At 44.8% G+C, this 17843-nt stretch overlaps 1 protein-coding gene across 1 annotated transcript in view; it reads left to right on the top strand.

Moving 5' to 3' along the window:
* Positions 1-4928: 4928 nt before the first annotated feature.
* The window catches only part of Mfap3l (microfibril associated protein 3 like), a 43470-nt gene continuing 30555 nt past the window's right edge, over positions 4929-17843 (top strand). The window contains exon 1 of the mRNA XM_055597897.1: positions 4929-5051. The gene's annotated coding sequence lies outside the window, so the exon portion shown is untranslated. The remainder of the gene's footprint in view (positions 5052-17843) is intronic.

The raw sequence follows: 17843 nt of genomic DNA, 5'->3' as shown, positions 1-17843 counted from the left end.
AAAATATATTCTAAGAACTGACCTTCAGACAATTGGAGCATTGTAACTCCACTGCCAGAAGAAAGCAGCATAATGGAAAACAACAGAATTTGTGGGTTAATTAGTAATGCTGTGCTTGTTCATGCCAATGGAACAAGTACACCAGATGGATCGCAAGGCATCCCTGACTTCTGAAGGTGAAGAAAATTCACTGTGAGTAGGGAGGTCAAGCCCAAGTTCTCACAGATGTCCCTCAGATGGCACAGGTGTGACTTTGTTCTGGTATCATGTTATTTGCAATCTATGTAAACATTTCAAAATGAATTTTTTTAAGGAACAAACTTTCAATATTATATCAATACACGTGTCTATCATTCATCTATCAGGTCAACTTCTGTTGGTAATGAAAACACAGATGGCTGAGGGGCAGCCCTTGCTGCCAAGTTTCCAACACTGCAGTGAAGACAGTTAAAAAAAAAAGATTTTCAAGGTCAGAGGCAAAGCATAAATAAAGTATACAAGTGGAAGTTACAGCAGAAAGGCCAGAGTGTGCCCAGCCTGAACACAATCTCGAATGCTTAATATCTGGCAGGTAAAGTAAGATGACAGAACAAAAGCAGTGACAAGCCTGTGGAAGTGTCTGTCGGTTTTGCACGATGGGTCATTTGGATTGGCTAGGATACTGGATGTCAGAGAACTCTGGCTGGAAGCATACCTCATGGTTGAGGCACACGTTGTGATATAATTTGCCGAAGAGGGAAAATCTAAGAAGGCAGGAGGAGGAGGCATCAAAGAACACCGTGGAGCCTTTTTTAGCAGATCACTGCACTATAGTTAATGATTTCTAGTGATGAGGGGGAGGACTGAAGAGGGCAGTGTAGGTGGGGACACCAGGGACAGGAGCTATTCAGAGATACCCACAGGCAGGTGGGGAGCACCTGTGACCAGCAGGCTGACGAAGGAAGCCAGGTGGCTAGATATAGAATTTTCAGATTTGTGATCTCTGGCTTGAGTGGAGGTACCAGCAGCCTTGCTAGAAAACACTGGCAGCCACGGCTCACAGACTCTGTGCAGCACATACTGGGTTTGAGTTTCCTGAGGAATACCAATTGTGCTGTATTGTTAGATTGCATATAAAAGTCTGAAATTAGGGAGAGAAAGAAAAAAATACAGTTAGGGACAAAGATGATATAACGTATTGACATATATGGACAGATACTGACCAATCAAAACAGGTGTTTGAACCACCTGAAAAAATTGGATATGGCCAAGTAACCCAGGTTGGCCCTGACCATCTTCCGAAGGATGAGAGATCATGGGGCAGCAGGAGAAAGCCCAGAGAACACCCATAATAGGTTGGGGCAAAGAAGAGAACACAAATAAACAGGATGTGGAAGAAAGGTCCCAGGGATTTAAGAGCTAAGCCAATGCCACACATGGTAGACTGCGGGGGAGACAGCTTCAAACAAAAGTTCCAAGATAGCTGCCAAAGAGACATCCTGCCCACCTTTCCCAGGCTTCACTGTTTGTGATACTCATGTCAGTGGCGAACGGAGCAAGATCCAGGGCATCTTTCTAGACCCAACCAATCTCAGATTCTATAAACCCAGAGGGTGAATTAAAATGGCCCCAGGAAGTTAGGATTCAAAGGGGAAGCACAACATAACCATCCTTCCAGGAGGTAAACTCCCAACCACACTGAAGCTGAACTAGGATTGGCTCAAGCCAAGAGGCTGACTTGAAGGCCTCTTGACTCTCACTTGACTCTCACTCAGGCTATTTCCTAGAATCTTGACAAATATCACTGGGGCATTCAACTTTTTTTTAATACTTTATTCACTTTGTATCCCCCCTGTGGTTCCCCCCACCCCATCCCAATCCCTCCCTTCCTCCACCCTCTGCATGCATGCCCCTCCCCAAGTCCACTGATAGGGGAGGTCTTCTTTTCCTTCCTTCTGATCCTAGTCGATTAGGTCTCATCAGGAGTGGCTGCATTGTCTTCTTCTGTGGCCTGGTAATGCTGCTTCCCTCTCAGGGGAGGTAATTAAAGAGCAGGCCAATCAGTTCATGTCAGAGACAGTCCCTGTTCCTATTACAATGGAACCCACTTGGATACTGAATTGCCATGGGCTACATCTTTGCAGGGGTCTTAGGTTATCTCCATGCATAGTCCTTGATTGGACTTCCAGTCTCAGGAAAGACCCCTGTGCTCAGATTTTTTTGGTTCTGTTGCTCTCCTTGTGGAATTCCTGTCCTCTCTAGATCTTACTGTTTCCCACTTCTTTCCTAAGATTCCCTGAACTCTGCCCAAAGGTTGCCCATAAGTCTCAGCATCTGCATTGATAATCTGCAGGGCAGAGCCTTTCAGGGGTCCTCTGTGTCAGGCTCTTGACTTATTCCCTCTTTTCTCCTTCTTCTGATGTCCATCCTCTTTGCCTTTCTGGATAGGAATTGAGCATTTTAGCAAGAGTCCTCCTTCTTGACTAGTTTCTTTAGGTGTACAGACTTTAGTAGGTTTATCCTATATTATATGTCTATATGAGTGAGTATATACCATATGCCTCTTTCTGCTTCTAGGATAGCTCACTCAGGATGATCTTTTTCAGATCCCACCATTTACCTGCCATCCCTGATCTCAAGCTGTGCTATAGAGCAACAATACTAAAAACTGCATGGTACTGGCATAGAAACGGACTGGTGGATCAATGGAATCGAAGACCCTGACATAAATCCACACACTTATGGACATCTGAGTTTTGACAAAGATGCCAAAACCATTCAATGAAAAAAAAAGACAGCATCTTCAACAAATGGTGCTGGTCTAACTGGATGTCTACTTGTAGAAAAATGCAAATAGATCCACACTTATCACCCTGCAAAAAACTAAAGTCCAAGTGGATTAAAGACCTCAACATAAAACCAGACACACTAAACCGCTTAGAAGAAAAAGTGGGGAAGAGCCTTGAACTCATTGGCACAGGAGACAACTTCCTGAACTGAACACCAACAGCACAGGCATTCAACTTTTTAAACTCAGTGAGAGGCAGTCTCCCCATCTCCCTTCTCTTCTCCCTCCTCCCTTTCTCCTACTCCCTTTATCCTCTTTCTCCTTGAGTTTATTCATCTTAAATCTGTTCTCTTTTCCCTGTATCCTTTTCCCACTTCAGTCTTCTGTGACTGAGGGTTTAAAGGAAAGCCTCTCTCACACACAAGCACAGTGCCACGAGTATTTCTAAGACAGAATGGGAGTGTCCTGCAGGTTCCATGACATTGATGAAGGAGTGGGGAGGATAAGAAATAGAGACGAAGTGAATACAAAAATGCTTTACAAGAATATTCTATGACTTACTTGAACAAAGGGAGATAGATTCCGTGTAGTTCTCAGCTGCAATCATAAAGAATGCTTACTAAATAAGTTGAAAAGATTGGGCTTTTTAGAGGAAGCAGAGAGGTTCTATGAGCTAAGGCGCTATGAAAACTAATGTTCAAGTATGCTTTCTATTATCAGGCTCTTAGGGAAGGAATGGGTTTTGATATGCTTAGAAACCAGAACCCACATATCCATGGGGCACAGGAGACCCTAAGCACCAGCGTTCTTCCCATGTGTCCATGCTATTGCTCGCCCTAAGTCCAGCTCCCTCAGGTCTCCTGAGCCCTGATTTCTTGGTGCTCCTCAACCTTGGGCCGCCAGATGCCAAAGATAGCCACGTGCAGCAGTCTGGCACTGTCCAGAGCATGCTCAGTTGGGTCCCGAGCCAGTTCTGCGGGTCCGAGCTCTGGTCTTGAGGTCACAGGCAATACTTTGCCTCTGGATTTGCCAGTCATAGAGAAGGAGGTGGACAGGGATCACTTAAATAGCCTCCTGTCTTCTTGACAGCTGTCCCTGACTCAGAATGAAACACACCGGATCTGACAGCCAGAGCCACTTTAGGAGCGTTAATTTGCTCAATCCATCTTTCCGTGTTTTACCAACAGCCTATGACCAATATGGAGGTGGTGGTGGTGGCTGGAGTTAAAAAAAAAAAAAAAAAGCCCTAGTGTGGGGCGTGGCCGGAGGGGCAGCAAAGAAGAGCCCGGGAGGAGGAGCCTGGTCACTGCCCCAGAAACTGAATAGCTCTCTTTAGAAGAAATGTGTGGCGGGGAACTGGGGGCGTGTTGGGAGGAGGGACCCACTAATATGGCAGGATTGTGCACAGAAAACTTAATGTAGGTGTTAAAATATTTTTAGAGTACTTATTTTCCCCACCCAAACAACAAATGCTCGCTAGAGAGGCCGTCGAAACTGCAACTAATTCTAAGGGGCAGTTCTATAAGTCCCCTCGAAACCCCACCACTCAGAGGCCATCCGCAAGCGCCCCACTGCGTCTTATCCGTGTCGCTCCGGGGCGTCCTCTGTGCTTGAGCTGTGACAGCGCGGCCGCCTGGAAGGCCCCGGCTCCCCTGCTCCTGAGGTGGTGTCACAGACAGCCTTAGAGACGAGGTAGGTTAATGTGTAGGTGGGCTGGTTGCCGGTGGCATCCAGAATGGTATCCGAAGACGCCTTTCCCTGCGTGTCCTTGAACGCCACTGCGACGCGACGCGCAGGAAAGTTGGTGACAACGCCTGCGGCGCCCTGCCCCCCGACAATTAGCAGTCACGCCGCCCCAGCACCACAAGGTCCTTCTGGAAGAGCTGGGGTAAGGCACCGCGGCACGCCGGAGCAGCGCGGGTCCCGCCCAGCGGCGGGGCTCGCCGAGGGTGGTGCTCCCCAGCACCCCGCCGGGCCCATCCCTGGTGGGAGGAGCCCACCGCCCCCAGCGGCCCGCCTCCGCCTCGGCTGCCCCGAAAACCCGGCTCTGCAGAGCGCACCGGGCCTCGGCGCCGCCGGGAGGGAGCCGCACTGGGCATGCTCGGCTCTCGCCGGCTCCGGCGCCCGTAGGTGGGAAGCTCCGGCTCCGGGCGGCGGGGCTAGCAGCCCGCAGAGAGAGGAGGCGCAGGCGGTGGAGGTTGGTACCCGCTGGGTGCCGCAGAGCTCTCCGGGTGGCCATGGCGAGCGGCGCACGGCGACCACCGGAGTGGCGCAGCGGTGTCAGGTCAGTGAGGGCACCGAGTGGGCGAGCCTAGGCGGCGGGTACGGTAGGAGGGAGACCCGCGCGGATCTGTGGTCAGTGGCCGCCCGAGCTCCCGAACTTTAGGATGCCTGGGCCGCCCGAGCTACGCGCCTAGATGCCCTGCGGTCCCAACTCGTGGCTGGTCGCAGGATGCTGGAAATACATGCAGGGCGGGTACCCGCGGGTTGGGGACAGCCGCGTCCCAGGCTCATGCCACAGCCTTCTGAGGGCTAGGAGCGCGCTGTCCATACAGCACGCTGGCCCTGAGCCTCCCCAGTCTCCAGGGAGAAGGAGGACGCCACACAGGGACGGGGCCTTCGCCGAGCTGTGGATCGTTCTCCTCACGGTGCCTCAGTTTCCCCAGACAGAGGAAGGGGTGTACTAGCCTTTGCCCGGAAGGCGGCGTGAGCTTTTAGGGCGCTGCGTCCTGATGTTGCGGGAGTGTGGGAAGCAGCCGGTGCTGAGAGCTGCCTCCTCGTCACTGGAGCTCTAAGAGTTTGTCGCATTTGACACCATAGCAAGTTGACACGAAATTGCCTGGTCCCCTGGAATGAGGAAACGTGCTTCTTTGACTAAGAGTAAAGATGCAGAGTCAATCCTTTTTACACCTGAGCGTTGCTTGTCTCCCTCTTTAAAATGGCTGGGGTCGCAAATTCCAAGGTTTATAATGCAACCTGGAAAAAAGAAAAGAAAATGTTTGCAGGTGCATTCGCGGCTCAAACTGTAAAAAATATTATTGCTCAGTTGTCATAGTTTTGAAAGACTCTTGTTCAAAGTTTGGTGACTGCAGCAATCTTTATTTTGCTCTAGCCTTATATTAAGAACTTGGAAACGGCACTGCAGAAACGCAGTGGTTTTTGAAGATTTCTCACTTCTTTTTTTTTTTTTTTTTTAGATGAAACACATTTTTTTTTTTTTAGTTGCTACTATACTCAACATAGTAAAATGTTCAGGATGAAATATGCAAGGCAGAAAAAGAATTATTTTCAGGAGAGACTAAATTAGAGCAAGGTAGTTTGCAGACATTGTGCTAATGCACAAAATATGCAATCTGTACCTTCTACTGCAACTTTACTGGTTTCCTCTACAGCTACCCAGATACATCTATTAAAATATTTACAAGGTTGAATACCCCAGCACACAAATGGTTATGCTTCCTGGTTCTGTGTGATGCACCACTTTTAAAATCTGCCATGATTACTCCATATAGCTACACCTCATGCTTTTTAGATACAGATAAGTGAAATCTCTTCTTAGCCTTGTCTTTCTGATCTCAGCAGGGTGCTGAGACTTTGCTTACCTCGTGTGACTGTGGAATCTCCTATAGATAAATGGGCCTCCATCTGGTTCTAAAATTACCAGAGTATTCTCAGTGCTGGGAAATGCAATGTAATGTAACTACCCGGTGCCCTTGACAACGCTTAGCAAACCTGTGTTCTCACAACCTTACATTAACTAAATTCAGCCTTCAGGACTAAGAGCGTTTTACTATTACTTGTGGAGAAAAACAACAAAGTGGACTTTGTATTCAAGTGACAAAACAGGTGCTAATCTCTCCTTCCTGCTTAAATTGGGTCTTTGAAGCTCAGCTGCAGAGCACAGAGGTTTTATGGGAGTTTCTATGTTTGTATTTCTGTACCCCATGGTTTTGCTAGTGACACTAGATATACATGACAGACCATTTACTTTAAAAATAGATCTCCCACCCCCATGTGACCTTAATTTATTCAAGCACTCCCTCCCTTGGATTATAATTCAATTTTTAAGGCTATTTAAGCAATATAGCTCTTGTTTAATTTGAACTTTCAATGAGTTTTTGTTTTTGTTGTTTTTTTTTTTTTTTTCAAGAACCCCCAGACACTTAGGTACCAGTGACTACTGTGGTAACCTAATTGCTTTCAATCTCTGACCAACTCGGTTAGCTTTCTTAGGCAAGTGTGTTTGTTTGAATTCAGAAAATATGTAGACAGTAAGTAGCATTTGCCTAACTTAAAATCCATCCTAGCACTTGGGAACCACTTGTCTTTTCTAGCTAAACCCAGGGGAACACTTACAATTTTGAAAGTTTCCATGGCCAATCACATTATAGTTAAAATCAGTGTTAGGGTGCAAATGGTTGATTATAAATTGGCTGTGATAGCTCCCTGGAATGGTTAAAAGAATAGGAGTTGGTTGATTATGTGGCCATAAGTAATAAAAGGCTGTCAGAGTCATTCAACCGTTATGGTCCAAACAGAGGCTCCACAAATTTATTGGTCTTACCTCTGCCTCCACCTGAGGTCTCTTCCCGCATTAAAATATCACCTTAAGTTTTCTTCCCCACAAACTTTTATGGTGAGGTTCCTGAAGCAGCAAGGATGAGTAAGACATCATGACTCACCATCTAGCTGGAGCGAGGCGCCCGAAGACAAATCACTTATAGTACAAAATAAGTATCACGGTCCATGTATGTGTGTGGGCCTGAGGAGGCAGAGAAAAAAAATGGCCTCCTTGGGTTTGAAGGAGGAAAAGGCCTTGTCAAGGAAGCAGTGACTCTGTGCAAACTCTCGGGGAATTCTGAGAATGGCCTCAGAGTCTTTTAAGCAGGGAAGTGGGTCCTCCATACAGAAGGAGCCTTTTACGGTGGATAGGAATATACATCCATGCGTGATCATGATGAGACTTTCTGGATATGAAGGAGAAAGAACCTTGAAGTGGGAAGATAATTCTGAATCATCCATGTGGGCCCTGTGTCATCATAGGGCTCTCGGAGGCTAAGGAAGCATTCAGTGGTGTCTTGGGAAACACTCCACGGGCTGCTGCTGGCTTTGAAGATGGAAGGGTCTCCCAAGACAATGTGGGCAGCTGCAGAAGCAAGAAAGCAGTCCTCCTTCAACAGCACCTGAATGTTGCCCATTAAGATACGTGTGCTAGTTAATTTGTCAGCCTACATACCTTAAAAGGGAACCGTGACTGACAAATTGTCCAGACCAGATTGGCCTTGTGGACATTTCTATGAGGCATTGTCCCTTTAAAAAAATATATGTGTTTTGTTATTAAGAAAACCTTGCAAATAAATAAAAACATCACACACCCAAATTAACTATCAGTACATGAAATATATTCTATACCCAAAGTGTAAAATTCAATGGGGACCCTTCACAATGTCGGTTCCAATGCCAGTTCTAATTGTATAGAAAAGATAGACTTTGGATCTGGTTAATATGGGTATTTTCTTGATTGTTAATTGATAAAGGAGGGCCCAGTCCACTATGAGAGGCACTATTCCTCAGCCAAGAGCACCTAAGGTGTATAAAAAGGTAGCTGTGAGCCAGAGAATAAGCTAGCAATCAAGCTAGTAACCACGGTCCTCCATGGTTTCTACTTCAAGCTTCTGATTGAGTTCCTGCCCTGAGATGATCAACTGTCAAAGGCAAATAAACCCCTTCTTCCCTGTGTTGCTTTGGGTCAGAATATTTTACAACAGAAAGGAAACTAGAACGTGCGGTGAATTTCCAAACCACAGAGCAGTAAGATAATGAGTGAAGTTGCTAAAATTGTGGTAATCTGTTACAGAAGCCATAGAAGGCTCGTGCCGACATATACAAAGGAAGATTTGGTGTGATGAGATAACAGGCAGAGGCAACCTAAGGGACATAAAGTATTCCCTTCATAGTGATGAATTAAACTACACACAGAGGACTTTGGATTCTATCCCATTATAAGTAAACAATGGGAAATGAGCTTAGGGTTTTACAATAACAATATGAAGTGAACAGCTTGTTGGCTGGCTTTAGCTGCCAGCTTGACACAACCTGGAATAACCGGGGAAGAGAGTCTTAAGGAGGAGTTGTCTACATCATGTTAGTCATTGGGCATGTCTGTGGGGAATTGTTTAGTTTGTTAATGGATGTAGGAAGATACAACCCAATGTGGGTGGCTCCATTCCCTAGGTACAGGGTTCTGAACAGTATGAGAAAGGAGAGCAAGTGTTAGATCTCTTTGCTCTTGACTGTGGATGTAATGTGATGAATTGCCTGGGTTCCTGCCTTGACTTCCCTGAAAAGGTGGCTTGCAGCTTGAGATTGTGAGCTAAATAAATCCCTCCCTTCTCTTTGCTACTTTTTGTCTGGGTTATCTGTCACAGCAACAGAAACGAAACTGAGGCAGAAATATTTCTGCCAGGTTTATTTTCCTTGAAAAGCGAGGTATAGCTGTCTTAGTTAACCTTCCTTACTGGGATAAAACACCATGACTGGAAGTGACACACGGAAGAAAAAGCTTGTTTTGGATTATGGGTTCAGAGAGAGACTCCATAATGACAGAGGCCGGTATGGCAGCAGGCAGCTGGAACAGGAAACAAAGAGTGAGCCATGAATGAGGCTACAAATTCTCGAAGCCTGTCCCCAGTGATGTACTTCCTCTAGCAGGGCTCCACCTCCTAAGGGTTCTACAAGCTCCCCAAATAGCACTGCTAGCCAGAGACCAAGTGTTCAAGTACCCACGCTTATGGCTAAAGCCACCACAGTAGCTAAACCCCAAATTTCATTAGTCAGTATGATAAGAGAATCTACCCAGAGGGTGTCAGTGGCCAGGAGTGATCTCTGAAATGACATCATTCATATGTATTTCTGCAATCAATAGTTTAAGAAAAATTTTAAAAGCCAGGCATGTGCCTTTAATCCCAGAACTCAGGAGGCAGAGGCAGAGGCAGACAGATCTCTGTGAGTTTGAGGCCAGCCTGATCTACAAAGTGAGTCCAGGACAGCCAAGGCTACACAGAGAAACCCTGTCTCAAAAAAAAAAAATTATTCACAATTCATTATAGAAGGTCATAAAAATGAAAGCAGAAGCCAGGAATAGTGGCACATACCTTTAATCCCAGGACTTGGGGAGGCAGAGGCAGGTGGATATCTGTGACTTTGAGGCCAGCCTGGTGTACAAAGAGAGTCCCAGAGAGCCAAGGCTACACAGAGTGATCCTGTCTTGAAAACCAAAATACATACAAACAAAAGCAGATAGACCAAGTCACACATTAAGGATAGTTTAGATATGGCTCTAGTATTAATTATGCTTCTCATTGCCTGAAACCAAATATCTGACAAAAATAGCCTAGTTTAAAGGTATTTCTTTTGGCTCATGGATTGAGAAGGTCTAGTCCCTAAGGCATGGCAACAGGATCATGAGGGTGCATGCTCAGATCTCAGCAAAGTAGCAAGCAGAGTAGATTGGCTCAGAAGTAGGGCCTGGCTGTAGCCCCCACTACCTCTCCTCCCTCCCCACAAGTGACCCACTTCCTCCAGCTAGATTTCTTAAACGTTCCACAACTGCCCAGAATAGCATCAGCAGCTGAGAACCAAGTATTCAAACACATAAACCTGTGGGGGCACATTTCACATTCAGACCACAGTGCCTCGATTTTGTGATCCTTCAGGATGCTTCAGCCTAATGTATTCTGATCTTATAGTGGCTTCCCGGGACACAGCCTCGTTGTTTAAAGTAGGACCATCTGTACTTTAGTCATGCTTAGTGCTGTCTTAGCCACAGCCATTATTCTGCTGTCTCCACGCCATACACATTTGAGCAGGGAGTTGTGAAAACACAAATTTGGGATCATTAGACTGAGAAGAGTAAGATTTTGTCATGAGCCTACTCTGCCCAGTTGTTGGCTGCTTGCAGTAGCATGGGCTTGCACTGACTCACCTGTGAGTCAGCCATGTTTGTCATGAGCTTCCTATTTGTAGGAAGATCAGTGACAGCTGCTAATACGAGATCACAAAACCTCATGTTTAAATGCAAGAAATTCAGCTCTTCTTTTCAAACATATGTAGCCTCAGTTCTTGCCCTATAAAAACCTATAATTTTGTTGAGTTGGTATCTGTGCCTAGAGAATCTAAACTGGAAAAAGCTACCTTATTGTTAAAGAATGATTCAGAACTGAAAAGAAACTGTATTTCAGGAAAAATTAGTATGAGAAAAACTATTTTTTTTCAGACGGTGTAGCAAAGGATGTCCTAGGGTATTAATACCTGCTATTAAAAACAACATCAGCAAGACCTTATTAAAATTTATCTTAATAAAAAGAATTGTATGTATGTAGGTAGGTATGTATATTGTATAGGTTCGATTTACATAACTCCATACCATAGTTTTATTGTTTTTACCCAAGTGTCCTTTCACACTGATGCAGTAATTCTTCTTTTCCACTGTGGTATTATCAGCTCAGAATAAACTTGTCAATCAAAAGAAAAAGCAATCAGGGAGATTCTACTAAAATAAATAAATGAATAAATAGATGAATAAATAAACAAAGTGTTTAAAAGGTGATATTTATTTGAGACTGACAAGGTGTTTCCTTGGGAATACATGTGGCAAAGTAAACAATGAGCATATTCAAAGAGGCAAGAGGATGTTTAAAACCCTGGATGAGAAGGATTGCATCAGGTATTTGGAGACCATAATTCTTGATCACAATTTTTACTGACAGGAGAGTCTTCAGTCCTCCACGAAGTTGGCTAAATGTCCTTATAGAAGTACTATGCACAGGACTGTAGAAACTTGTGCAATGGTAGACCTCCCAGCCATGTTCGTTTTGTCCGGGTTGATCAAGCAGCTCAAAAAGCTGACAGCTTTTTCCCAGACCATGCTCTCCTTCCAGAACCTTTTATGCAGTAATTAGTCTTTGCCCTTACTTGTTCCTTTCTTCTTTTAAGATTTATTTATCTTTATTTCTTGTGTATGTGTGTTTTGCTTTCATGCACATCTGTGTCACATGCTAACTGTACGTAAGGAGACCAGAACAGGGCTCTAGATCCTCTGAAACTGGAGTTACACATGGTTGTTAGATGCTGGGAACCCAACCCAGGTTCTCCATAGCAGTACTCTTAACCTCTGAGCCGTCTTTCTGGTCCCTACATCTTTCTTTTATTTTTGCTCTTTCTCAGAAGGGTTGTTCTGCACTGTCTTGGGATAGTAGCCTCTGTCTTCTAATTTGTAAGCCACTGTGTTCTTTCTGGGTAGTCAGGTCGCCCTGTGACTGCGCCAGTTAGTCTCCATACCCCAGTGTTCCTATGTCTGTATTTCACACCAACATCTCTCAATATCTCCCATCTGTGTGTTAATTCATGGATTCATTCAGCAAAAGTTGACAGCCTGAGATTTCATCAACCAGTGGAGGGATGGGCATGCACAAAAGACAATCATGTGAAATTATGGAGTTGGGAGGATGTTGGTGAGACCAGAGTATCTGTGACCTTTTAGCCAAGACTTCCTAGACTAGTGGGGTCTTTCCAGATAGGTAGGGGAAGGAAGTCAGGGTTGGAAGTCACACAGTTCTTTGAGAACTGTAAGAAGTCTGTGAAGGAACAGAGGGAGAAAGGAAACTCTGAGATGACAGTAAAGTGGGTGCTGAGAATGAGCTTATCGGGAAAAGCCATGTGTGTTCTCATCAAGAGTTCAGATTCACTGTACAAGATGATGTTGTATGTGTTCGTTTTGTTTCGTTTGCAGTCTTGGAATTTGAACCCAGACCCAAATGTGTACCAGGCAAACACTCTATCAGCTAAACTGTATCCTCAGCCTCTGGAATATGATTTTTCAATCAGATTTTATAGAGTCCGCTGATCACAGCAATAAGGCACATGTGCTGAAAGCACGTGGAACTGGAAATGAATCAAGGAGGAAGGAGTCTCTTAGGGTGGTGCCTGATGGAGGTGATGATCACCAGAGCAGAAGCAGGGTGGTGGCCAAATGCCTAGGACTTGCTAGGACTTGGTGATTGATTTGTACAACTGGGCAGGAAACAAATGGAGGCATTTAAAACAACTCCCATGTAACTAATTAGATTATCAGGCATTACATATATATGGAGGCACACCTGCTTTGGTGCCACTCTCCCAGGCTCTATACCAGGGCAGTTCTTGGAAGCTTCAGGGAGACTAATTTCCATTGTATGTACTTAAAGTCGGAAGAAGAGGTAACGCCCAAGCCCGTGTATATGAGCCTTAATTACCATCCCAGGGTACAGGCTCTGTAAGAGAGATAAAAGGAGAGGAATTCATTTTCTAGACTTCACCTCCAGATGGGAGTGTGGGGCCAAGTTCTGCACTGAGAGGTCATCCTTAGAGGATGGCCGGCCACGGTGGGCGCTGTGATCAGTGAAAAGAGGAATGCTTCCTGGACAGATACTTATGCGTAATCCTAGCCCTTTCTTTCCATTGAGGAATGGAGATTGCTGATGGTGAGAGGAAAAGCAAAGGGGAAGGGTTTGTTTCTTGAAGAAATAAATGGGTCTAAGCAATGGGCTCCAGAATTATCCATTAATGGGGCCGAGCTAGGTCACACAGGATCAGAGTGGAGACTTGGCTACTTCAGATGGTCCTCCCAGACTCAAAAGGGCATCTCTCCTAGACATGCAAGAGTACATACATGCATCCATAGATGCATACACACACAACTGCACCTGCTTGAACTAGCGTGGACGTTACCTGTAGCTATGAGTAGTGCACTGAGTTCGGCTTATGGCTCTTTCCCAAAGATCTAGTTCCTCTGCAGGGAAGAAAGTTGGGAGGGATGTACACACAGCCACTGTGGGGAAAGATGGACACACAGCCACCATGGGGACAGGTGGAAAGCCTGTCTTCTCTGTCCTTAGCAGAGGAAGATTCTTGACTAGCACCAAGCTTTCCCTGTGACATGGCTTATGGGATGGCTGTGGACAGCTTAAATTCATAGAAACCATTCAGTTTCCTGCTTGTTGGCTGTCATGACTCATCTCATGTTGTATATCTCTGTGTTATTATAAGTTCTGGCTCTGGAATGGCCCATCCTGCCACAGGCCAGGTTGGCTCTTGCCCTCATTCTGCCTGTCTTCCTGCCACTTCTGCTAGTAGCCCAATTTGGAAAGAAGGCTTTGTTGCTCTTATTCTCTCTCTCTCTCTCTCTCTCTCTCTGAGTGTGTATGTGTGTGTGTGTTAATTATTCTTTCTTTTTCATTTTAACTTCATGCTTTGTACAGACCCAGATGACCTTATCTCCGAGTTGCACTCCTTACACTTGTAAAAGTAACCAATTTTTTCTCATTTTCGGGATACTTTCCAGAAGCTTGAGACTCATTTTCAGAAAGCATTGACCTAGTGCCAGTCTTTTGCCTGCCTCAGTGCTCAGCATTTCTCCATGGACATTTGTACATTGTGCTACTTTAGACTTTCAGTTCTCTCTTCCTTGGACGGATATCTCATTCCTACTTTGAGGCTGTGGTCAGTCACCTCCCTTTCTCTCACAGGAGTGTTAGGTTTGGCTTCCTAGGTAATGAACCATTTATCCCAAAGCCCTCTTTATCATTTCTCTCTTTTAGATTCTATAGTCTAGACACGCCAGCAGCCCTTTTAGTAAGCTGAATTTTTGGAGTGTACCTCAACACCCCAGAGTTCTTGGGATGGCATTTGGGGGCGGATACAGTAGAAGAGCTTTGTGCAAACATACCACAATGCAGGCTTATATTCATTGCCATGACAATTTACTTCTACCCTTATTTTCCATAGTGAAGCCGTTATTCCTGCTAAGAAAACTATGCTATCTCCATTCATCCTCAAGATCTTGGCCAAGCCTAGGGAATATTCCTGTTTGCTTCCCGTGAATTTCTGTGCCTTTTATTGCTCTATATGGCTGGAAGATAAAAACATGGTCTTGAACATGTTTTACTCCCCAGAGAAACTGGTATTAAGCTAACACTAATAGCCTTGTAAATTTTTTTTAAGATTTATTTATTTTATTATGTATACAATGTTCTGCCTGCATATACACCTGAACAACAGAAAAGGACACCAGATTTCATTATAGATGGTTCTGAGCCACCATGTGGTTGCTGGGAATTGAACTCAGGACCTCTGGAAGAGCAAGCAGTGCTCTTAACCTCTGAGCATCTCTCCAGCCCCACCTTGTAAATTCTTGTTCAGTTAGTGGCTAGATCATCTCTTCTTTGCTTGCCCATGTAAGAAATCACTGAGAACACCCAGAGTTTGTTCTGTACCTAGCAGAGGCTTTGTCCATCTCAGCAGGGAGAAGCTCTGTGTGGACACCAGGGAATTCCTATTTTCAACTGTTTGGTTTTTTTAATTATTGATTTTATTTTATGTGTGTTGCATTTTATCTCCCTGTTTGTCTACGTGTCTACTTGTGTGCTTGATGCCCAAAGAGACCAGAATAGAGCATCAGATGTTCTGAAAACAGAGTTATGGATGGTTGTAAGCTGCCATTGGGTACTGAGAATCACACCCAGGTTCTTTGGTAGAACAGCCAATGTTCTTAACCACTGAGCTATCTCAGCTGTGAATTGATGTTGTTTGTGTCTAACAATTTGCTGCATTATCACATGTAGGCTTGCTGAGAAAATATCTTAATCTACATAATAACAAAGCCAGCTAGAAGACAATTCAGTTCCAGCCCAACTTCTGAAAAGTGTTATTCTTTTGACCAAAATCTTTGTAATAATGATTAGTTAGAAGTGTATGCAAATGAGTTAAATCTAAGTTTAAATGTGTTTGGCATTTGGACAGCTTACATAAGCTGAGATCTGTCCTCACTGATCACTGTGTGGAGGTTTCAGGAACCCTAGACTAGGAATCTGATGGAGTGAGTACAGTAAGAGGCTTCCCGGTCTAGAGTCTGCAGCTTGATATTGCTTTGTCCAGGGTCACGTGGGCAGAATCACACAGGCCTGCTCCCACCCCAGAGCACAAGGCGGTTCTGAGGGCATAACATCTGAATGTCTTAGAAGCCATAAATGTTGTCGATTATAAAGGAAGTCATTGTCATGCTCTTAATAAGAATTAAGTCACGTGGAGTTTGGATTACAGAATCCCTTCTGATCTGCAGAGGTCTAGTTGTTCCCATGAGCGGCTGAACCACTTCACATGTGGAATGCTGGTTATGTAACCCCACTTTGTGATAATGGATTGGTAAACCAGGAAAGAGGAAAAGCTGTTTCACTTCCATCTCCAGTTCTTAAGTGCCTTTTTTTTCAAATGGATAAAATTTTATTCCAATGAAAAAAATGAAATCTTCATTGGTCGATGTCCTTGGCTGTGATTTTGAACATCTTAATCATATTCCAAGGCATGGGGAATATGCCCTATGCCTTGAAGGGTGCTTGGATATTTGGGAATACAGATTAAGAATATATATTTCATGACTTGAAAAGAGGCTCAGTCTTTACTCTTAACTCTTTCAGAGGAGAGATTGAAGGCATGTGCTGAGCCCAGAAGGATGGTCTCTGCCACCCTTGTGGCTAGCCCCTGCTAGGATCAGGGTTGATTCCCAAAGAGGGTGTGAGTGGAAGATCCTCATGCCTTGAGAACGTGAGTTCATGTTTTGTGTGAAGTTCTGTTCCCCGAGGAGGAAATTTATCACATACAGTTCTCGTGAGCCATCCTTCAAGTCTCAGATGGCTTGTGGTCACAGTTTGACCTGCCGATACTGTGATGAGAATTTTTTTTTTCTTTTTAAGGAAGGGAGAGTTTCTTTGGACAAGTTGAGGGGACAGCCTGTAGTGGCAGGAAAAACATCCTTCAGAAGTGTAAGGATGCACCTGAAATCAGGCAGCAGAGGGATGGGCCTTTCTCCTTTGTATTCAGTCCAAACTTCCAGCTCATGGGATGGCATAACACACATTCAAAGCAGGTCTTCCTTTCTCTATTAAACGTTTCTAAAATCACCATGTTAACATCAAGATAGGAATTTCTATGGTGATCCCAAGCCAAATTAAGTTGACCAGGAAGTCTAACCCCAGGGTAGGATTTTTTTTATTTTTTTATTTTTAATCTGTGTGCTAACAATTCTCTTGTTCTTTCTCTTGTCTCCCCACGCCTTCTCATTTCTTCTCTGGGCCAGCCCCAGCCCTGGTTGTTGTGTTTAGAGAATTGCGGGTTTGGGAAGGGCCTAAGAGAAAGAAAGGTCTGCAGCTCAGAGGTACTGGCTGACTCGCAGGTGTTATGTAGAGAATTATACAAATAAGGAAATGAGCCGCTGTCTTCATCCCAGAGCATGGACCTTAATCCTAAAATTCCAAAGTCTTTTTCTCCTTTCATCTCTCCCTGGGATTTCTTCCTCCACCTTCACATCATAGCCCACCCTATTTCTCTTCCCAGCAACCGTGTCTGCCCTCTGCCCTTCTATATTCTCAGCTCGTTGGCTGCAGGAAGATCCTCAGTGTGTTCTTAATTCTGGCTGTAGCCTGGAATACAGTGTATTCCCCTTTTGGAAGTTAGCCTTTTTCTTTATTGAGAGCTACTAATATCCTGAAACTCATAATGACTTTGATAGTTTTATTAGAGCCTGTGCCCTTGCAAAGTAACCAGCTGCCCCTTATAAAGAGTGCATGGGAAACTAACTGCTCTCTCAACTCCGGAACAGCAAGTTAATTGCATTTGGCCAGTTGGGAAGCCCTGTATGCACAAAGACTCATTCACTGTGCAGACCATGAAACTTTTCGGAGTATCCGGAACCAGCAAGAAAATGTAAACTCAGAACTGGTTCCGGCCTGTTTTATAGTTAAGAAAGTGTATTGAGAATATTATTCCCTGGGCTGGCAAGATGGCTCACAGGTAGACACCTTGCCAAGCATATTAGACGGCCTGAGTTCAGTCCCCAACCTGAATCTGACCTCTGTATCCCAACGATGGAAAGAGAGAACCAGCTCCCAGATGTTATATTCAGACCTCTCTATCTCTTATCTCCATATGCATGCCATCACACACACACACACACACACACACACACACACACACACACACACAC

The sequence above is a fragment of the Psammomys obesus genome, unplaced genomic scaffold, assembly GCF_907164565.1.
Source record: "Psammomys obesus unplaced genomic scaffold, mPsaObe1.curated_primary_1811, whole genome shotgun sequence".
NCBI classification, from domain to species: Eukaryota; Metazoa; Chordata; class Mammalia; order Rodentia; family Muridae; genus Psammomys; species Psammomys obesus.
The sequence above is the reverse complement of the archived record's forward strand: the minus strand, read 5'-3'. Positions and strand labels throughout refer to the sequence as shown.